The sequence below is a fragment of the Sphaerodactylus townsendi genome, linkage group LG15 (assembly GCF_021028975.2).
Source record: "Sphaerodactylus townsendi isolate TG3544 linkage group LG15, MPM_Stown_v2.3, whole genome shotgun sequence".
Lineage (NCBI taxonomy): Eukaryota > Metazoa > Chordata > Lepidosauria > Squamata > Sphaerodactylidae > Sphaerodactylus > Sphaerodactylus townsendi.
Window position 1 is genome coordinate 1,347,449 of NC_059439.1, and position 22,790 is coordinate 1,370,238.

General features: G+C 45.5%; 1 protein-coding gene across 3 annotated transcripts in view; it reads right to left on the bottom strand.

The window, feature by feature from the left end:
• GPATCH8 (G-patch domain containing 8) overlaps window positions 1-21,468 on the bottom strand; it is a 59,930-nt gene extending 38,462 nt beyond the window's left edge. For 2 of the 3 annotated variants that reach the window (XM_048517903.1, XM_048517904.1), the window contains exons 1-3: window positions 21,387-21,468; window positions 10,045-10,062; window positions 4,650-4,722 (exon numbers count right to left, since the gene is read on the bottom strand). The gene's annotated coding sequence lies outside the window, so the exon portion shown is untranslated. The remainder of the gene's footprint in view (window positions 1-4,649; window positions 4,723-10,044; window positions 10,063-21,386) is intronic. The other variant, XM_048517905.1, reaches the window with a different exon arrangement.
• Window positions 21,469-22,790: the final 1,322 nt, after the last annotated feature.

Genomic DNA, 22,790 nt, shown 5'->3' on the forward strand with positions numbered 1-22,790 from the left:
ACGAGCAAGGTTAAGTTCTCCTGTTTGAAAAACCTTAGAAATTGTTCATAAGTTTCAGTAGAACCCTCCTCAGTATCCGAGAAATGCTCTGAAGAATCACTAAGTTCCCCTTCACTACATCCCTCTTCCTCAGGTAGATTGAGGGGGTCTCAATATGCAATCATGGTGTTTCTTGCAGAAGGTGGACTGGGTGTCCTTGAATGGGGAACAGATCTGGTTCTGTGGCCAGAATGACCTCTAGAGGGGGATCTAGGGGATCTATGTTGTTCTCTACGCCTTGCTGCCTCCTTTTCCCTATCATAGGCACTGATCTCCTCCCTCATGGTCGTTCTAAAGAGATCCATGAGTTGAGCAGGGGAGGTGTCCCTCCAAGAATTGGAATTAAAGGACACAGGACCGACAGAGGACGTTGCACCCTGCTCCCCGTCCCTCTCGGCGCGATCTTGCCTGGGTTCTTGCGCGGGAACAGGAGGAATGGCCAATGCGCCTGCCGCGGTCGCTCCCGGGACGTCAGCGCTCTCACTTCTAGGGAGCCTCTCCCCCCGATGGAGTTATGTTGGCCGGACTCTTTTCTCGCTGCAGCCTGCTGCCGCGATCAAGGGAGCCATGGGGGGAGGAAGAAGCCGACCACACTCGAGCTCTATCTGAGGAGCCGTTCCGAGCAGTCCCCTTCGTGCAGGAAGCTTGCCGCCTCTTCTTCTTTGCCACCGGAGCCATAGTGCTCTTTTTGGCAGTTGTGGTGGCATGAACAGACACTGGTGCCGAAGGACGAGGCTCCTGCACCCGAGTGGTACCATTGGGCTCCCGTGAACCCCTTTGGGCCGCCGCCCTTCTCCCCTCCGCCGCTGAACGCCCAAAGACGTCAGGCGTCAGGGAAAAAGAACGGGAAAAGGAACAGGAGGACATTTTAATTCATCCCACTTGGGGTTTTTTAAAACACGCAAGCACCCAATACACACTATGAAAAAAAGGTTACAAAGGTTATGAAGACAAAGACTAGAATCAGACACAGATACAGACCTAACCAGCAAAATTCGACTGGAGCGAACGAGAAGCACTGCTCTCCCTGCTGAGGTAGGAAAAATACTGAAGGCAAAATGGATGCTCAAGCACTCTACAGGAAGTGGTAATTTCAAGTTTCTGCCTCTCTGAGAATGGGTTGGGAAATCGCCCATCCAAGATGCCCTCACTCGCCTCCAGAAGAACAGCACAGCAGCCCATTCTCAATGCGACCAGGCACGTGCGACCAGGGCCATCTGGTCTGTTTTGTCCAGAAACATTTTTTAGTTGACGAAAAAGCCTCAGGTGGCAGAAGGCACCTTCACTGCCTACTTTTCCAGGGAAAGCAAATAATCCAAAAGCATCCCCAAACCATACTGAGAAGGCCATCCCTTCTAGAGCAGATATGGTCAGCTACGCCCAGATAACTTTGTTCCTGAGCTACACCACGCATGTCCTATCTGGATTCAGTTTCCGTTTGGCCTTCAGCTGAATTCATGGGCTTTCTAGTCAAGCACTGCAAGCAAACTGGAGCCCTATGCTGCTAGAATGTCTGCCACAGATTTATGCAGAAGTGCAGCTACCTATCCCCTTGGTTTGCACGATATAATGACTTGACCTTTTCTCAAATCTTCTCATTCATATGGCCATTCAAAAAGCACACAAGGAAAATAAGGAGATTAATCAAAGCTTTGCAGGAAATGCAGGAAGTTCTAAACAAACAACAGTGGGGTAATCACTGTTTACTAAAACAGCCACATTACTTTATACTTTCCCCAAATATCCAAGACACAAAGACAGCAGCCCTCAGCAGGTCTCCCCAGGATCCTAAGAGGTCTGTTCAATGGGGCTGAGCCCCAGGAAAGCTCTTAGGATTGCATTGTAATGCTCTCTTTCATACCTAGTATTACTGGAATCCAGTTGTCGTGCTAGTCTCTTTCTTATGGCCACATACTTCCATTTTTCACTCTCCACAAAAGACAAAGGGGACTTTCTTCAACTGGTCTTTGCGACCACAGAACGGGTGTCTTCCAGGGAAAGACCCAGCGGAAGAGACAAGAATATTTTATGTGGCAAACAAAGCTTTGGTTCATGTTTTCCAGCAAGAGAGAGGAATAAATGCTGTAAACGAAGACAATGAGGGACTTCAACCTACGTTAATTAGTGGGGAACAGAGGCACAAAACTGCAGCCTGACAAACGAGATCAGGGCTTGACAAATCTGGACTGCCAGGCTGCCATGTTGCCTAGAAATGTCACTGTGGTCCCCAGGGTTCTTAGCGGCTGACCCACAAGGTCCACCTGGCCAACCTTGCCTCCGAAAACTGTAATCAGAGAACACTCCGTTAGCCCCAGGAGCAGGGGGGAGCTTTCTGAAACTAGCCCATCCTCTCCCCCCTCTAATTACTGTTGGGGAAGAGAATGGCCGTGGGTGAGAGCTGTTAGGAGCAGCCACTGCTAAACTCAGAGAGAAAGAGTCCGCATTTAAAAATCCCTTCTTCATCTCTCAGTTTGGCTGCTGCTGCTCCAGCTCTTACCCATTCTCCACCCCACATCCAGCCACAGCAGAGCTTTCTGAAGCTAGCAGAGTCCCTCTGAATCCCAACAACCAATCTAAGAGACAAAGGGATTTTCAATGCAGCTTCTTTGTCTCTTAGCATGGCTGCGTGCAGAATCTAGAGTGGCTGTCGCTCTGGAAGTAGCCATCACAGGAGAATGTGAAGTTTACTTATTGTGGCTGGCTCCAGAAGGTAGCAAGACAGAGTGGATATCAAGGTCCCGAAGGGGCAGAAGGCCCACCGAGGAGATCTATGGCAGGAGGACAAACAAAAGATATCGTATAGTCTTAATGATATGGAGAATGGTCATGCTGCAGTAGAAGTAGTCTGTGGAACACTCCCAGAAAGACAGGAAATGAATCACTGTAATATGCAGCTGACTGAGAAGAAGAAGAAGAAGAAGAAGAAGAAGAAGAAGAAGAAGAAGAAGAAGAAGAAGAAGAAGAAGAAGAAGAAGAAGAAGAAGAAGAAGAAGAAGAAGAAGAAGAAGAAGAAGAAGAAGAAGAAGAAGAAGAAGAAGAAGAAGAAGAAGAAGGAGGAGGAGGAGGAGGAGGAGGAGGAGGAGGAGGAGGAGGAGGAGGAGGAGGAGGAGGAGGAGGAGAAGGAGAAGAGGAGGAGGAGGAGGAGGAGGAGGAGGAGGAGGAGGAGAAGGAGAAGGAGGAGGAGTTTGGATTTATGCCCCCACCCCTTTCTCTCCTGCAAGGGGAATCAAAGGGGCTTACCAACTGTTTTTCCCCTTCCTCTCCCCATAACAGAAGCCTTGTGAGGTAGGTGGGGCTGAGAGTCCGGAGAGAACTGTCACTAGTCCAAGGTCATCCAGCTGGAATGTAGGAGTGGGGAATCCAGTCTGGTTCACCAGATAAGAATCCATCGCTCAGATGCAAGAGCGGGGAATCAAACCTGGTTGATGGAGAAATTAGAATCCACCTGCTCTTAACCACGACGCCACGCTAGCCTACCACTACCCAATCAAGGTCAGTACTGTCAATTCCGCCTGGCAGATATTCTCCTGGATCCTCCGAGAGAGGTCTATTACCTACTACCAGATTTTTTAAAATTGAAGATGACAAAGACTCATTGAGCCTTAGACCTTCTGTTTTCAAAGCAGGTGTTATAACACTGAGGTACAGCTCCTTAGCCTGGTCTGAGTGACTCTTAGCTTTCAGCAGCAACATAGATTCTACTGTCAGAGTGACTCTGTCCCTTGATCCTGCGGACAGCCTGCCTCATTCCCGGCAGCTGACTCAATGAACTGTGCAATACCATTCAAATGACTACGAATTTAGAACCCATGCGATGCTCCAAAGTTCAAACACACCATAAACCCAAACATCCCACGCTCATATTTTAAAACGGCATTAAAAAAATAGAAAATTCCTTAGATTCATAGTAAAAAGCTTTTTTTACTATTCTAATAAAATAATTTTAATACATCTCAAGGGGCAATTATCAGCAACTAGCCAAAATACAGCAAAAGCCTTTGATGCTTGCAAACTAAAGCAAACCATGTTCGCATTCTTGAAATTTTGAAGCATAATTTTGCACCCTTTGGGCCAACGAAGCATTCTCTATCTAGCTCAGGGGTCTGCAACCTGCGGCTCTCCAGATGCTCATGGACTACGATTCCCATCATCCCATATCAGCATGGCCCAGGGGCTGATGGGAATTATAGTCCATAGACATCTGGAGAGCCGCAGGTTGCAGATCCCTGGCCTAGTGGATACTCCTTCCCATCCGCTTTTCAGCAGATTCATCCACAAACCAAAATCACAGTGGCCCTGCAACCCACCATTTGGGGCCAACAAGCTGAGGTACAAACTGCCTATGATGAATGAGTTCCACTTGTCTTGCCAATCCCAGTTTAGCAACCGCCTTAAATAAGGCCTGGCATATAGCCACATTAGCCATCAAACCCCCTATGCTGGACCTGAATGTGCCAGTAGCGGCTGAGTGCATTATGATCAATGTAAAACTGAATAGGTGCAATAGGACATGACGGGGTGGGGGGTGGGGTGGGGGGGAGAGGAAGAATCTGAGCTAGACACATAATCTGAAACAAAGCAAGCAGTTCATGGATGGGTTTCTTACTTACCCTGGAGAGATTTCCCCAACCCCTGGCCCAGCTTCCAACCATGCTTCTGCAGCAAGCGGTGTCCAATATTATCCTGACAGACAGAACAGAGAAACAAACCAAAAATATTCCAATAATATATTCTTCCCTTCCCAAAGACATTTAAACACATCATGAATTTTTTAAAAAAATGTTTTCTACACATATGCATGCAAAAATAAAATAAAACCACTGATGGGCAAAATATGCCCAAGGGGGAAAGACTGATGTCAATAAAAAAGGAAAGAAAAGAAGCAAAACAGGACGAAAAAGACGGCTGGCAAAAGAGTCTTCGGGGGAACGGGGTTTCGGGGAGAGTCACAATATTTTCTGATGGTGTGCTGGGCAACTTTTATGCATAGCAGGAAAATAAAAGGCAACGTGGGAGAAAATAAAATAAAACAATTGACATTTGAAAAGCATGACATCAAAACTACTTATACAATCATATCCATCACCTAAAGAGCACCACTTGATTTGTGCAAGGAAAAACAGTGTGTTTAGTCTATAAATTGTACTTGCTTGTGCATCAGACTTTGAGAAGATCGAGTTAAGTTGTTAAATGCCAGACTTGCCCCCACCACTAGAAACCAAAACACAATCAGAGCAAAATCCAGGCTAGACTTGATTGGGTGTTTTGTTTGTTTGTTGCTTTAACATAAATATATATATATATAATATATATAAACGAGCATGCAGCCAATTCAACTGAAAAGATACAGTGAGGTTAGTAGAAACACAAATTTAAAATATAAACCAATTAAAAGAAACCAAAGAATTATGAACCAAAAATGAGCTCAAGCACAGACTGAGTGATGCATTTCACATATAAGCTAACAGAAGTACTAAGACATTAGAATGGAACAGGCCTAGCAAAAGGTTAAAACAGCAAGGAACCGTAAGTGCATGTAGAGAGAAAACACAACAAGCATAATGTCTCATCTCTCAAAAGGAACATTCAAAATGGACCAAAATGAATGCAAGTAGAGGGGAGATGCAGCAACTGAGGGCCAGTCTTTTTTAATCAGAGTTGGAGAAAATAAGTTTCCTGGTTTATTTAAGATGAATTTATAACCACGGAGGTGTTAGGATTCAAGTGTGTCTAAAAGCCATGTCACTAACCTCAGCTACACAGGGGACTGTTTCATCAACTCAGCTGTGATTAAGCTGCAATTTGCTCATAGTCGAAAGTTCTACCTTTTCAGGCAAATCCCTACTCCATGTTTTCACTGTATGTTAAAGTGGGGACGAGACATTTGCAAAAAAAAAAGTGGAAATGCTTCCCCTGCTTGTCCCCCCCCTCCCCCCCCCCACACACTAATGTGACCCACCGCTAGAAGTAGGCTCAGATTTTGAAATATGGAGTTGAGAAATTTCCTCTCATGGAAAACTTTCAATTTCCAAAAAAGTTAGATGTTCATAAAATTAAGAACATAAGAACAAGCCTGCTGGATCAGACCAGAGTCCATCTAGTCCAGGACTCTGCTACTCCCAGTGGCCCACCATATGCCTTTGGGAGCTCACATGCAGGATGTGAAAGCAATAGCCTTCTGCTGCTGCTGCTGCTCCTGAGCACCTGGTCTGCTGAGGCATTTGCAATCTGAGAGCAAGGAGGATCAAGATTGGGAGCCATAGATCAACTGCTCCATAAATCTGTCCAAGCCCCTTTTAAAGCTATCCAGGTTAATGGCCATCACCACCTCCTGTGGCAGCATATTCCAAACACCAATCACACGTTGTGTGAAGAAGTGTTTCCTTTTATTAGTCCTAATTCTTCCCCCCCAGCATTTTCAATGAATGCCCCCTGGTTCTAGTATTGTGAGAAAGAGAGAAAAATGTCTCTCTCTCAACATTTTCTACCCCATGCATAATTTTATAGACTTCAATCATATCCCCCCTCAGACGTCTCCTCTCCAAATTACGTTGCAGCCTCTTCTCATAAGGAAGGTGCTCCAGTCCCTCAATCATCCTCGTTGCCCTTCTCTGCACTTTTTCTATCTCTTCAATATCCTTTTTGAGACGTGGCAACCAGAACTGAACACAGTACTCCAAATGTGGTCGCACCAATGCTTTATATAAGGGCATGACAATCTTTGCAGTTTTATTATCAATTCCTTTCCTAATTATCCCCAGCATAGAGTTTGCCTTTTTCTCAGCTGCCATGCATTGAGTTGGCATTCCCATAGAACTATCAACTAAGACGCCCAAATCCCTTTCCTGGTCTGTGACTGATAACACTGAGTCCTGTAGCGTGTATGTGAAGTTTGATTTTTTTGCCCCTATGTGCATCACTTTACATTTTGCTACATTGATTTGCCATTTCTTAGCCCACTCACCTAATTTATAAAGATCCACTTGGAGCTCTTTGCAATCCTTTGTGGCTCTCGCCACCCTACATAATTTGGTATCATCCACAAACTTGGCCACCACGCTACCGACCCCTACTTCCAGGTCATTTATGAAAGGCTATGAATGAATGACACAGTCAATATAACGTTAGACAATACTGTAATAAGAAATTTTGAAGGGTTTATGTATTTCTAATAGACCATTTTATGTATTTTATCTATATCGTAAGCCACCTTAAGTTCTCTATAGTAGAAAGGTGGCTAATAAATGTTTTAAATAAATTTTAAAAAGTAAAATTGCCCTAGTAACTTCCTTAGAATAGTTAAATTCTGCTTGAAGTTAAGTCTATGGTACTTTAAAACAATTGTTTAATAAATACATGTCAAAATAGATACGCTTAAAATGAAGTTGTACTTTATTTAGGGCATCTTTCAATTCATTTTTTTTTCCAAAAAAACTGTATCACTGTCTGAGTAAGGGGAAGAAAAATGGTTTGGGGAGGCAAGAGAAAAGAGGATATTTGGAGGACATTTGGGAGGAGAGCTAAACACCAGTTCGTTCAAGTGCTCCTCCCCATCCCATTTTCTCAGCAAACAGAGATTGAGGGACCTGTGAATGTTGAAGTAAAGTATAACTTCACCCTCAGTCCTAGCACAGACTTATGGACTGAATGCAGCCATGAATACCTATGAAGAGTCTAAAAGAAGGTGGTAAAGGCGGTGGAAATTTCTCTCTTTGGCCAGAAAAAGACAGGACTAATATGCATCTCATATATTTTGGAATCTAGCACCGGTTCAAATCCAGTCTCATATAACATACAGCTCTCAAGCAAAAGAGGGGCAGAAGGTGGACTCAACCACCAAAGCAATTTGCAGGTCAGTTTTTAAAGCAGTTTCCAGAAGTGCCTATTAGGAGACCCAAGTTACAATAAAACTACTCGAAAGCAGATCGTACTTCTGTGCAGCACTCTCATGAAATAACATGTGCGTTTTAAGCACTGCTCAAGATACTGGGGGATGTGAGAGAGGGGCAGAGAGGGGCACTCCAAAGAAAGAAAAAGTGTTTGGGGAAAGGGTTCTTTCACAGTATCTTGTTCATTTCTAGCTTATGGGGACCAGGGACTCTAGACCACAGGACCAGTTTCAAAAAACACACATTTAAAGAAACCACTAAACTGGTCCCATCTATAGTGAGGGCTCTATCAAACTATGTCCACTGACCTACCATGTTAAGCAAAATAAAATCTGCAGATTGTGTCACTGGCTTCATTTTTCTTAGGTTACAGAATGTGGCTTTCTCAAGAAGTTAGGTGCCAAGTTTAGATCGGGTGCCTGTTGTGGCTGTTGTGGTTGCTGTTGTTAATTTGCTTGCCTTAACTTCATTATTTAGTTTTAAAGTAAATTGTTGCTGCTCTTAAATTAACTGATTATTTTAATGATTTGTTTTAATGAGATTGTTATCATGTATTTTATGGATTGTTGGTGTATAGTATGTTGTGAGCCGCCTCAAGCCCTTCGCGGATGAGGCGGCCTATAAATCCAACCAATAAATAAAGTGACTTGCAAGTTCTGATTACATTTTGTTTTACTAAAAATCACAAAATATATTTTGTGGGGTGGAATAAAAAATACAACTTTCTTAAAGAGAATAATTTTAAAAGAATTTATATTAAAAATGATAACTTTATCCTAACACCATGATAATATTTTTTAGCACTAACATTTATCATGAAACTTTTTACTCTCTTTTCTTCTGAGGTCAGGGAATTATTATACAGTTGTATATTTTTGCTATCTAAGTAAAACTGCCTTCTAGTTAAAGTCTGGAGAAAGCTCATTTTTTCAAAGTTAAAATTAGTTTTAGATATAAAATCAGTTTTAAATACAAATAGGTTTATTTAATGAAAAAAATAGCTTTCCTAGCATGGCAGCACAAAGTAGATTTAAATTTGTATTGTCGAAGGCTTTCACGGCCAGAATCACTTGGGTGCTGTGTGGTTTCCGGGCTGTATGGCCGTGTTCTAGCAGCATTCTCTCCTGACGTTTCGCCTGCATCTGTGGCTGGCATCTTCAGAGGATCTTAGATTTAAATTTTTTTGCTATTGGTTTCAATGCCACTGGGGATTTACTGGTTCACTGTGTCAGTGATTCCTTTAGTGTCCTCAACCATTTTGACAAATACAGGAACCCATCTTTTTGGGCTGTTTTATTCCAATCTTTCACTAACGCTCAAAGACTCCGATGTTTTCCTGAAAAGAGAACCCACCCCACCCATTCAGCAACTAATTCCCAAAGCACTGCTGTCTGACAGAGTAAGAAAATGTTGAGAACATTAATGTCATTATATAAAGCCATTTTATGGAAGAGTCAATTTTTACAATTGTCAGACAATTTGAATTGGGGGATAAATGTTAGAATATCCTGCAATATGGGCCATAACTTAGGCTCCTTCCGTACATGCAGAATAATGCACTTTCAAACTGCTTTCAGTGCTCTTTGAAGTTGTGCGGAATAGCAAAGTCCACTTGCAAATAGCTGTAAAAGAGGTTTGAAAACACATTATTCTGCGTGTGCGGAAGGGGCCTTAGCAGCAGGCCAAGAGTGTATTCAGCAAAAAGAGTATCAAGTTGCAGGGCTGGGTCCCACCTCAGAGATACAGCTGAGAAGGCCAATAGTGTGACTCTGTATAATGCAGCTCCCTAGGCAAGTGTAGGGATGATGTGTATATACTGTTGGAAGTAATTTTGATAGGGCTCGCCATTGCAATTCAGATTGGAACCATGGAGGATTTTTGCTTTTGACTAGTCACAGATTTCAATATTAGGAAATGCAACAGCCATTGAGCATTGTCAACCAGAAGAGTTGCATTTATATACCTCCCGCCGCAAAAGGACAGCTACCACTCAGATGAGACATTGTGCTAACTGCGTTGTGTTATAAATGCACTAAAAAAAAAAAACCAGACAAATGAAGCCATTATACTATTTCCAAAAGCGGTGCAGGTGGAGTGAAAGCATTTCCATACGAACCTGGTTTTAAAAACTGGGCTGTCAAAAGAACAGTTAAATGTAACACAAAGTAAGAAACTGTCCAACCAACTAATGGTCATATGTTTGTTTTTTTTAATTCTTTTGCTGTGTTTTCAATTCACTACTTGCAAGTAATGTATCCATTAAAGAAGAGAAAGCATAAAATAAAGGCAAGGCCAGCAGGGGGTCATAAGAGGGCTGTGGTTGACAGGGGGGGAGGGGGGGAACTAATGTTAGAGGGAGGCAAGGGGAGAGAAAAACCCGTGGGGACTGCACACGCTAGCACCACGCTTACCAAACCACTCAAGAGGCCGTGTGCGCTTCAACATACAAGCTCAAGTGTCAGCTCCCAGCTCAGCCAGCTTCCAAGGTGGCTCTCTCTTCCAAGAAGCGACTCACACACACAAGGAGGGGGCCCTGAAGCAGCAAAGGGGGAGGGGCGCTCACTCAATCCCCCCTCTCTCTTCTCCATCTAGTTCCTTTCAATATCACTTACCAAGGTTTTTGGAAAGCAACTTGCTCTTAACTCATGGAGAATCACTTGTGTCATGCATGGGTGGTCAAACAACAGGAAGCGTTGGACTGTCTGACATCAATTGCACCAGGATGGCTTTTCCAGTGAGTTTGTTCAAGGGGTACAATCATGGGCCAATCAATAAGGCCCATCCAGGGATGAACACAGCTCCACAGAATAAGAGCGCTACGGTGGTGTTTTTGTGGTTTGTTTACTTTTTATCAGAAAAAGCTAAGCAAGGCAGTTTCTGGTGAGCAGTTCCCTTCTTCCGGTTAGTGGGAGCGAAGAGGAGGAGGAGAAGGAGGAGGAGGAGGAAGAGGAAGGCATGTGAATGCATTCCTGGTCAAATTGATCCAAATCAGGATCAGCAGGCAATATCATAATCTCTTGAGTGGCTCCATAAGGGATGTTGACTGTGCATCAAGGAATCCACAAGCAGAAAGACAAGGAGTTACAGAGGGTGAGACCATGCAAAACAAGAGACCGAATATATATAGAGATATATAAAAATTTAAAAAGATTTCCCAGAAATCTAGAGTTTACAATGGATGACACAATGAAGGCAAGAGAGAAAAGCCCAAGAGTAGTGCTACACCATTCTGCGTGTCTACTTAGCACAGTATTTATAGTGCTCCAGTACATACAGACTGCTGCTAAATGTCAAATTTGCAGCAGTGTTAAGTTACATCTTTGGAACCAGGGGAGTCCACAGATCGGTACAAATATGAAGTGGGCCAAAACCGAAGTCTCACCAGCTAATACTGACTCCCACCTTTGCTCCCAACTTCCACACAGGGTTGGAATGAACAAATTCTGACTTGCGTTAACTTGCCTATAATGCTCAAAGCTCCAGCATCGGGCGGGGGGGGGGGTGTGTCTTTGATGGGGTTGGGGAGACAGGTGAGAGCCTGCATTAATCTTGGCAGTCTGAGAAGATGTTTCAATCTTCCCAGGACAGCAAATGGACTGCAGAAAGATCACTTTCATCCATTTATTCCGGCCCTACTACGACTTTTCCTGTCGTGCACTGCCAGACCTAAAGGGCTTATAAAGTGCAAGTCAGAGTTTTGGATAAGATCTGAGAATCCTAACCAGTGTTCGGGGCTGTGCTGTGGCTGTTGTAATACAAAGCCTGCAAATAACTCAGAGCCAGACAACAGAATTGGACAAACTGAAGAAGATAGGGCACGAAGAGAGCTGGCAGGGTTAACAGAGCTATTTTCTGCAAGGAAGTGGTACAAACGACTCTTGTAGTCTACATCTGAGGGCCCCATCGGGGGGGGGGGGGGGCAGTGTGCCAGCAGATTTGCTCTCCCCGAGGCACTTACCCTGGCAGAGAGGTGATTCCACTGAGGTGTGTCTGCTCCTCCCCCTGCCCCCAAGCACTGAACCATGGTACCAAATGCCACACCAGCATCCCAGCACCATGCCAGGGGTGGGGCCAGGGGAAGAGTTGACATTAGTCGGCTCCTTCCTGGTCTTTGCTAGTGTTATGCCATCGGGCCACAGTCTGCATTTAAGGTGGCCTTTTGGCTGGCATCAGTCTGTCGTGACCCACTGAGGCTTCTCAGCAGCGGGGATGCTTGCTGACTTCTTCATGCCACCAGGAATCCTCTTGGGGATGGCAGCCAGGCACCCAGCTCGTGGGTGGGGCTGCCCATCTGCTAGGACAGTTGAAGATTTGCTGTTGGCCAATGACACGGGGGGTCATTGTAATATCTGGGTCCTACCACTCAGCTCTTCCCCTGCCAAGAGGGCCACCAAGCAGGATTCAGTCTATGCCCTACTTGCCTAACTCTGACTAAAAGAGATCACAAGGAAGTCCTTGACAACAATAAGTCAAAAGAGTCGCGTGGGACCAAATGACCCCAAAATGGCTTCTAAGTCTGCCCTGAGCAACAAGGGAACTCTACTGCCACGTTCTTTGCGACTGACCTGTCTCATCCCTTGACTGAGATATCCTACAGAAGGGGTCTGCAACCTGCGGCTCTCCAGATGTTCATGGACTACAATTCCCATTGGCCAATTGGCCATGGTGGCAGGGGCTGATGGGATTTGTAGTCCATGAACATCTGGAGAGCCGCAGGTTGCAGACCCCTGTCCTACAGAGTGCTCCCTCTTCCCCCACTGATGGGCCTTCCCAATTTTGTGATAACTGGATTTTGCAAGCACTACATATATGATGAAGTCTTTGCTGTTTCTACTCAACTCATCCTCACAACTCTGGTCACAATGACAACCACTTTATGAGATGATGCAAGTGACATGCTCAAGGCTATCCACAAAATCTGGAGGTGAGCCAGCTTCCCGGAAACCTCAACACCCTAACAGACACATCCTGTTGCAGTGAAATAACTGCTAGAAGGAAGATCTTTTCGCAGCAGATAACGCTGGTCTAGGATGAACCAAGATCCAACAAGTCACTGATACAAATCTCAATCAGAAACTCACTACATGGCGAAGACTTTCACGGCTGGATTCAACTGTGGTGGGTTGTGGTGGGTTTTCCGGACTGGGTGGCGGTGGTCTGGTGGATCTTGTTCCTAACATTCCTAAATTGTTCCTAAATTGTCATGTCCCCAGGTGGGGAACCAATCAGTAAGTGTTTCCCCACCTGGGGACATGACAATTTATACCGCACTAAACCATTCCCTTCTCACTAGACACAGCGTGGAACAGACCTCCCTCTGTGTTACACCTCTGAAGATGCCGGTCACAGATGCAGGAGAAACGTTAGGAACAAGATCCACCAGACCACGGCCACACAGCCCGGAAAACCCACCACAACCAATCACTACATGGCCTTAATCAAGGCACTGTCCCACAGTCATGGTCACATACCGTATATACTCGTGTATAAGCCGACCTGTGTATAAGCCGAGGCACCTAATTTTACTGTCCAAACCTGGGAAAACTTAGTGACTTGCGAATAAGCCAAGGGTGGGAAGCCGGGAGGCAGAGGGAGCTCCTTATTTGGGCAGTAACATCAGGGGGAGTCACTGCCCAAATAAGGAGTTCCTTCTGCCTGCCGGCTGGCTGGGCTTCCTCAAACCCAGCAGGTAGGCAGAGGGAGCTCCTTGGCCCCAGGCAGTAACTCCCCCTGGTGTCACTGCTGCCCAGATAAGAGACGTCCCTCACCCCTCCCAGGGTTTGAGGAAGCCCAGCCAGCCAGGGTGCCTCGGGGTTCCCCCTTCACCCTCCGAGGAGGGCAGCAACAAGCGGCTTGCGCAGCCGCAGGGAGGTTGTCCCGGCCACGCCCGCAGCCTTGGCAGAGACCTGAAGAGCCCGCTGGTAAGCGGTGACTTGTGTATAAGCCGAGGGGGCATTTTTCAGCCTTAAAACAGGGCTTATACGCGAGTATATACGGTATATGCAACAGAAGTACAACACATCATTGACCTATCTTACAGGGATTCATTAAAGGTACTTCAGTGGTCTGTGAAACACTTTAAACAGTTCTATACAAATGCTAAGTGTTATTATTATGGAGGGCTCTTTTAGGCAACTCTTGAAAAGAACAGCCCTTGTTTGTTTTTTGAGGCACAAAATTCCTTGCCCAAATAATTTAGGATGTAACCATGCTGCAAGCAAGGGAAGGTTTTCTGCCAGAAACAGGACGGCTTTGCTACAAGCTGGCAGCAGACCCACAAACCCAAGTGGGGAGACTAGGTTGTTCTCTCCTGTCCCACACGAGTCTAGAACGACACCCTCAACCAGTGTAATGATCTGTAGACTCCCAAAGCAATGTTTTATGGCCATCACCAAGTTCTATGTTGTAGCAATACAAGTCAGCATCCCCTCGATAGATAATGTTGCAGAGCCATGCGTGAATTCAGCTGTGTTCCCAAGCAAAGCCGTTCCCCAGAGAGGTTTCCAGGAGAATCTGTACTTCCCCTTTGGGCATTTCATAGCTTTCAGATCCCCATGAGACCTTAACAGCTTTTTAGAAACAAATCCAGTTACGTTTTAGTTGGCTTTACTTACTACCGTTAAGCCCTCATGAGAAATCCATTTTACATTTCCAGCTGAAAACTGGGTTTTATTTGCTGATGGAAAGAAAAAAAATCAATTTTCAACATTCAACAGTAAAAGGCAACATTCTGTCCTTAACTGCTTCCCTGAACAAGAACAGAAATGCATGAAGCATCATGTTCTTTACATTAAGAACATGGGGGCAAACTTTATAACCGCAACTGCAACTACAGTTAAGAGCACATTCGAACACTGAGCCTTTGAAAATGTTTAATTTCTCCGGAGTTATGCTTGCAACTGTTCCTGTCCTGCTAAACACTCCCCAACGCAACAACTCCCTAGTTTAGCTCTGTTAACTGAGATAACCATTTTGAAATGGAAGAAAATGTGGGTGTTCAGTGCGTGGTAGAAAAATCTGAGCCCCCAGGTTGCCTGTAAGCAAAGTCTAAACTGTCTAAACTGATTGCGTATTTTATCTCTTCCCTTTGCAATGCCCAGAAAAATTATCTCAAGAGCTCTCACAAATGTTTTGTTCCTGAGCTAGACAAAGCAGTTCTACGATTATGCCATAGTGGCCTCTGCCAAGTAAAGTTCGGATGTTATGCTATGTGACATCAGAGTTTCACTCCCAGAAACAGGTGAAGCAAGACTTGAAAGGGCAATCCGAATAACTGGCTGTAGGCAGAAAAGAATCTAGCACAGTCCCAAGGTTGAAGGAAGCTACAGCTGAATTTGAACTTTATTGGTTCTCAGTCCACTGAGTTCACACTCAGACCAAAATAAGAGACTGGCTATAAGTATTGCCAAAGACTTTCACGGACAAAATCAACAGGCTGTTGTGGGTTTTATTTATTTATTTATTTATTTATTATATTTGTATACCACCCTCCCCGAAGGCTCAGGGATGTGGGATGTGTGGCAATGGACTGGTATATTCACCTGCATACATGGCCTGCATACAAACATCTTCAGAGACATGTCATGATAAATATGCCACAGAAAGAAACACACTGTACCATGACATGACTCTGAAGATGTCAGTCATAGATGCAGGCAAAAACTACCAGACCACATAGCCCAGAAAACCCACAACAGCCAGTATTGTAAGTCTTTTGAGAACAAAAATCGGTGGTACTGCTCAAATATTACCGAGGCTAAAACACATTTTCAAGTAAAGACTACGTTATAATTTTCAAATCTCTGCTCACAGGCATGCCATTAATTAAAAACAAACTGAGATATTTGGTCTACTGTGCAGACTAGGAACCGAAGAATTAAACAAAGCTACACATTTAAGCAGCTGGGATTTCCCCAGCTGCTGTGCACGCTGGCTGCAATGCAACGGGATACCCTGCAAGGGCAAACAGGCACGTGTTGGCTACTGAAAAGGACAGAGCTCTATGCATTCAACCAAGCCTCTTCTGTCAATAGAAAGCAACAGATGCACCATGAGCATGTAAGGATGTGGCTCATGGAGTTATTGTATTAACAGCTCCCACACAGCATGCAATTGTGCCCCATGTGACATTTGTACAGAAGGGAGCCAGCTTGATACTTCTATTCAGATATATATTTTTAGCAAGAAAGGCTGACTAATTCTACAGAATCAAATGCAGCTTCATAGCTACCCCCCCCCCCGTCCTGCCCCTCTGCAGCATTATTTCATGCATCATCCATGACTGCCATTCCCATAGCTTCATGCCAGAACATTGACAGAGACTAAAATGCACTGTTCACTGAACCAGAAGAACAGAAATAAGAAATGGGGGAGGAGAGCACGAGGGAGGGGGAGGAGAGAGGAAACCCTAGAAAAGAAATTAAAAATGCAGACCGTGCAAATACAAACCAGGTCAGGGCTGCTTAGCTAATTTGGGCCAACTGCTGTGGAAGAAAAAATGCCGAACACCCCAAAGTTGTGTAAATTTCTGTGAACATCTCAACATGCACACAAATACATACACAAACACAACCATCCTGTGCAGAAACACAGGGAAATGCACACACATACACACTGTCCTAATTCTACAGGTTTAAAAAAGCATTCATCAGTGCAACGGGATTCAAAATAGTTTCTATTCGGAAGGCTTCGGGTAAAGCATTAACAGGGCTGGATTAATGGCAGAGCCAACTTTTCTCTCAAGCAGAGTCAGAGCTGGGCGGGCTGCCAGCTCAGTCATCACCTCGGTTGGAAACGAAATAAGGGCTGATTCTGCCCAGGCAACTGACATGGGCTACATGGACCCGTGCTGCCTGGGCCATCGTTTGCACGGGGGGTGCATGGGCCAGCCAGAATCACTGGGACCCCGGTGGCAGGAGGCAGCACCGTTCGCACCGGAAACGCGGTGTTTCCATGCGAACCGCACAGTCGAGAATCCCCCCACTGCTACCTACTTGCACAATATGGCAGAGAGAATCCCCTGCCTGAGGAATGCGCCATAATGGTGGGCAGAAGGGGCTGGGCGTAGAACGCTTCCTGTTTGCCATCGTGCGCACAGGCAAGCATTTGAGACCCGGGTTAAAGGGAAAAAACCACTAATTTAGCAACTTTCATTCAACCTATGTATTGTCGAAGGCTTTCACGGCCGGAATCACTGGGGTGCTGTGTGGTTTCCGGGCTGTATGGAGAGAATGCTGCTAGAACACGGTCATACAGCCCGGAAACCACACAGCACCCCAACTTTCATTCAACCATTGTTCAGGTAAATATAACGGGTCAGAAGTGTTTGGGGAGACGGGTTCTGTAGAAAAGGTTCACTGAATACTTACCATGAAGGGCCCTTCTCGTGGATGGCTAGGAGGACATCTTGTGTGGGTGTTCCTCTACCCATTTGCTAGGAGGCAGGAAAAACTTTTGTGTCACTTCCTGTATGAGCCTTGGAAGCCATGTTCTCCCCAGTATCCCAAACTGGCAAAGCAGTCGTTGTACTCCAATATGAAACGTTAACAGGAAGCAACGAAGTAAACTGTGAAATTCAGGCTCACATCAAACACAGTGAAAGAAACAGTTAAACACAGAACGACAAAAAGTAACTAGTATCAGAGACTGACGGAGAACCAGGGAGGGCCAAGATGTCCTCCTAGCCATCCCTGAGAAGGGCCCTTTACAGTTAGTATCCAATGGACCATTCTCATGGAGGCAGAGGACATCTTGTGTGGGACCTCCCCGAGCAGTGTCCCGAATATGGGTGGTCCCTCGTCAGTCCCTGCTAATGTGTTTGAAGACTCTCCTGCCAAAGACAGTCTGGGCAGAAGAGAATGAGTGTATCCTGTAGTGCCTAATGAAAGAGGAAATTGAAGACCAGGTGGTGGCATTACAAATTTTCTCCATGGAAGCGTGACTTCAAAACGCTGCATTTGTAGCAACACTGTGAACAGAGTGCGCAGTGATACCATCCGGTCCCAGGGTCACAAAAGCCTCGTAGGCCTCTATTATGCAGGCCTTGAGGGAAGAGCTGATTGCAGCCTTCAACATCTTGTCTTCCCAGGTTTGGTTGAGTCATGTTCACGAAGAGACTCTCGGTTTTTCGTATATCTTCCATTCTGATGATAAATGATTTTAGGGAACCTCTCACGTCTAAGTTATGCCACAACCTTTCCTTGGGAGGAGAAGGATTTGGGCAGAAATTAGGTAAGACTATCTCGTGTCGTAGGTGAAAGGGAGAGTTCATCTTGGGCAGAAATGTCAGGTCAGTATGGAGTACCACCTTGTCTTTGTGGAATGAGCCGAATTTCTAGAAATAGCCCCTTCATCCTGAGCCACCTTAATGCGATGGTTTGCACTGGCGGAAAGGGAGCCTTGGTCAGTGCAGATAGGTCTAAATGTTATTGCCACGAAGGAAACTTACGTATTACGGGTGTTTGGGAGAGAGGCACCCCTTTCAGAAAACTGACAAGGTCTGGAAGTCTGGATTGTGGAACGCCTGCGGGAAGCAAGGACGGTGGAAGTCACTTTCTCTGAGTATCCTTTATGCCTCAATCTGTTCCTCTCAAGAGCCAGGTGATCAGCTTGAGACATCCTGGATCTGGGTGCCACAGAGGCCCAAGATAGCAGGTCTGGGATGATTGGGAGACTAAGAGGAGTGGTGATCAACATTTCTAGAATCGTTGAGTAACATGGTTGCCAGAGCCAACTAGGATGACTGTCGCTTTCTCTGAAGCTATCTTCCATAAAGCCTGCGGAAGAAGCAGAAATGGTGGGAAGGCGTACAACAGGAACGGAGGCCATGGCGTCGTCAGGGCGTCCGTCGCGTCAGCAGCTGGGTGGTGATGACATGCCACGTACCAACGAAGTTGAAAATTGCCTGGGGAAGCAAAAAAGGTCCACCTCTGGACTGCCTAGTTTCTGGCAGATCATCTGGAAGGTCTGTGGGTTGATCTTCCATTCTCTTTCCAACACTTGTTGACAACTGAGCCAATCGGCTCTGATGTTCAGAAATCCCTGAATGTACTCAGCTTCTAGGGACAGCAGATGTTTTTCTGCCCACATCAAGGTCGTGAAAGCCTCTTGGTGCAGTCTCGAAGACCCAGACCCCCCTTGATTGCTGACATACATACATCTTTGCGGATGTATTGTCGGTCTTGATCAGGACTTGCTGCTGCTGTAAGTGTTGACGGAAATGTTGGGAGAGCTAGAAAGATGACTCTGGTTTCCAGAACGTTGTTAGGCACCTTTTATACTTCTTTTGATCACAATCCTCCCTATCCGCGACTTCTGTAGATCAGGCCACTGGCTCATACCCTAGCTGCCCTTGTCGCGTCTGCTGACGAATGGGCAAAAATCTCCCTCTCCGGGGAAAAAGAGCCAGTTGCCATGTTGAAGAGGGCTTTAAAAAAAAGCGGCGAGAAAAACTAAGTAGTTCTGCGTGGCCTTGGGAGCTGGTGCAGATTAGGTACACTCCGGAGGGAGTTATGTGTGGCCTAGAGAGCCTGTGTAGGTTAGGTAAACTCCAGGGGGAGTTCTGCGTGGCCTTGGGAGCCAGTGCAGATTAAATTGTTGCTCCAATAGTAAGCTAAAAGTACAGAAAAAACAGCCAAAGAGCTGAAAAGAAGTAAGGCACAAATGGAAGGCACACTCACAAACACGATGGGAGAAGAAATCGAAGTAACAGTTTCTGTAAGAGCCTAAAGAAACCATGCACTCCCTGCAGAGGCAGGAATACTACTGGGGAGAAGATGACTTCCCAGGCTCATACAGGAAGTGATGCAAACGTTTTTCCTGCCTCCTAGCAAATGGGTTGAGGAACACCCACACAAGATGTCCTCCACCTCCATGAGAACTTCTTCCCCAAAACGTTTTTTTTTAAAAAGCCTGAACCCGTTATATGTGGCCTGTGCAGAATCACCCAAGGACACAGTAGGCCTCTCCCTAATAGAGGGCACAGGAGCAAGAGCTGACTTGTGGGGGATATCAACTCCAAGGATTAGAAAGCCAGCTCATGCTACTACTTTTGATTGACCTCATAGATCCTACAATCTTTTGCTTCGCACCCTTAAGGAGGAGCTTTGGCACAGTGGACAACAGGAAGGAAGCAGGCCATTTTCAGACATCCATAATTCCCAAGAAGAACTCCAGAACCTACGAGTGTTGCTTTGTGTGTGTTTGTGCGAGCATGCAAATGCATGCGCTCCTTAATAGATATGCACTCCAACTGACATAGAATATGGCTATCAGGCACAAAAGGTGGCAGCAGGACTGTGAGCAGCCTCTCTGTGTAGGATCAGGTAAGCCAGGTTCAAGTTTCACAAGGAGTTCTGCTCACCTCCTAAGCCAGAGGTCTGCAACCTGCGGCTCTCCAGATGTTCATGGACTACAAATCCCATCAGCCCCTGCCAGCATGGCCAATTGGCCCCAGCTGCTCACAGTGGCCAGCAGCGACTTCTCAGTCGCCACTCTTGTGTACAATGCGGCTCATACCAAACCACGGCTGCAAAACTGCAGGGGCAAAAACGGGGGGGAGGGGGGGCACTGAAGAAGTGAGATTGTGCCCAGAGGCAATTTTTTTATAAGGACAAAAGAACAAGGGCCTCTGCGGTCCCTTGAGAAAGGAATATGGCATATGATTCAAAGGATGGAGCAGGACAGAGGGATGGGGGCAGGGATGGGACATATCCATTAATCCAGCCTTGCAAATGCTGTTGGTTTTCATTTCCCCAACCTTACTTGTGGCACTCAGTGGCGCATCCATCCCATTCCTTGGCAAATTGCTGCTCCAATTAGATGACTGCCAAATGCAAATTTTTAAATGCCAAACCTCAAGGAGGACCTCAGGCAGACAAAGTGACCACCAGGGCACTCCTGCACCCACCACACCGATGTGGCAGGGAGCCCCGCAAAAGAGAGAAAAAGAGCATGGCTTTCCTCTCCTGTTTACAGCCCCTTGTCACAAGATTCAGACAGAAGAGGTACCAGCCAAAAGTTTTATATCTTGCTACCTCCACCACAGATCTTACTATTCCAACATGTAGGGCAAGTTCTTTTTAATGCCGCCTTGTATCTTTGTTCTGAATTTGCCTTCCACGTGCCCAGGAATATTTAACCAAAGGAGGATCAAATTCCACTTCCTCCTTCAGTTCCCATTAGGGCCAGGAGGACTCAATATTTAGCAATATATGTTTGCTATCTTATGAGTTCAGATTTCTCCTTTTCAAAAACCACTTCTTGGCTTCTATAGATTAGTGACCCTCCTCACATAAACATAAGGCATGCAAATATAACAGAAAACTCTCGTCATTCACTTTGTCTACAGTAAGGTCTCAGCTTGGCATGCGAAGCTGCAGTCACTGCCACAGAAGAATCAAGAGCTACCTGGCCTGGGGGCAGTGGGAGGGAGGCTGAAAGCAACAGATGGACTCTTACCGATTCTATAGGCTTGTCTAAGGATGCCTGCTCAATCTCCAAGTGGCCTTCTTCATACTGATCAAAGTGATTACCCTGAAAGAGAAAACATATTCCATTTCAACTGACCTTTTTTAGGCATATCAGTAAAAATACAAAATACAGGACAGAGCGGGTGTTAAAACAGGGCACAAAACTGGACAAAGCACATAAGGTTGGTACAGAAGAGGTGATCAAGCTTCCATTATGTCTGTGACTTGAGAAAACAGATGACTTCCACAAAATGTATTGCTAGGAAGATGTACAACAACTTAGAAACAGTGCCACATAGCTACATGACTGGGAAGGAGAGAACGGATGAAAAAGTGAGACAATAAAATCGCATTTGTGCTGTATTTTGAGATTTGCCCCTCTTTATCAGTATTTTTTAAAAAATTATTTGAACAGAGTCAGGAAATAACAGTCATCAGTCCCAGAATATGCTTTGTTTGCTGGGTACTCATATGTTTTCAGGATCCTTCCTGTCAAAATCCGCTTGTCCAGACAATGAAGACACTTGTAAGAGTACGGTCCATTGGATACTTACCGTGAAGGGGCCTTCTACTGGAGTTTAGGGGTCAGATTCAGTACAGTTCAAAGAAAGCTCTGCTTGGGCAAGCAGAGCTATTCTCCCTATAAGCAAAACTCCCTTCCCCCTTCCCCTTGGGAGTGAAGACACAGTTATGAGAATCGAAAGCAGTTTGGCCTTCAAGAGGCCAGCACTAGAAACAGTTAGACAACACACCTGGCTACCAGCAAGTACAAGAATTCACACAGAGCAAAGGCTCCCCACCCCCACAGAAAGCAGTCTTGACACTTCCAGCTGGTCAGAACTGATTCCACCATCCCTCAGGCTTCTAACACCACGGCCCAAACACCCTTCTATCTTCCCAGACATTTTACCTGGCCCAGCAGACTTCTAGTGACCTTGAAAGAAAGCACAGTGTTTTGAGTTGGTCTGGTTAGTCCTAATAAAAGATATTGCCCTGACCTACACAGCCCAGGCTGGCCTGATCTCCTCAGATCTCAGAAGCTAAGTAGGGTGGACTCTGGCAAGTGTTTGGATGAGAGAGCTTCATGATGACCCTGGTATTCTTTGAAGGCCTCTCATCCAGACACTTGCCAGAGTCAAACCTACTTAGCTTCTGTGTATATACCCCCAACCTTTGATCTAGATAGCCCTCTTAACACCAAGGCGTGGCACATCACCTTTTACAGTAAGAAACAGTCAAGTTTACTGGACATTGACCTCCTCCTATGAGCTAGTCTATGAGTAAAAGGCTCTTGAATTCATTTAGAAGTCTTGAAGGATATGGGAGGTAGTCTTCCAGACCCTGGATGCTAGTATTATAGAAATAAAGCTTCCCAATCTTCCTCACAATCCTG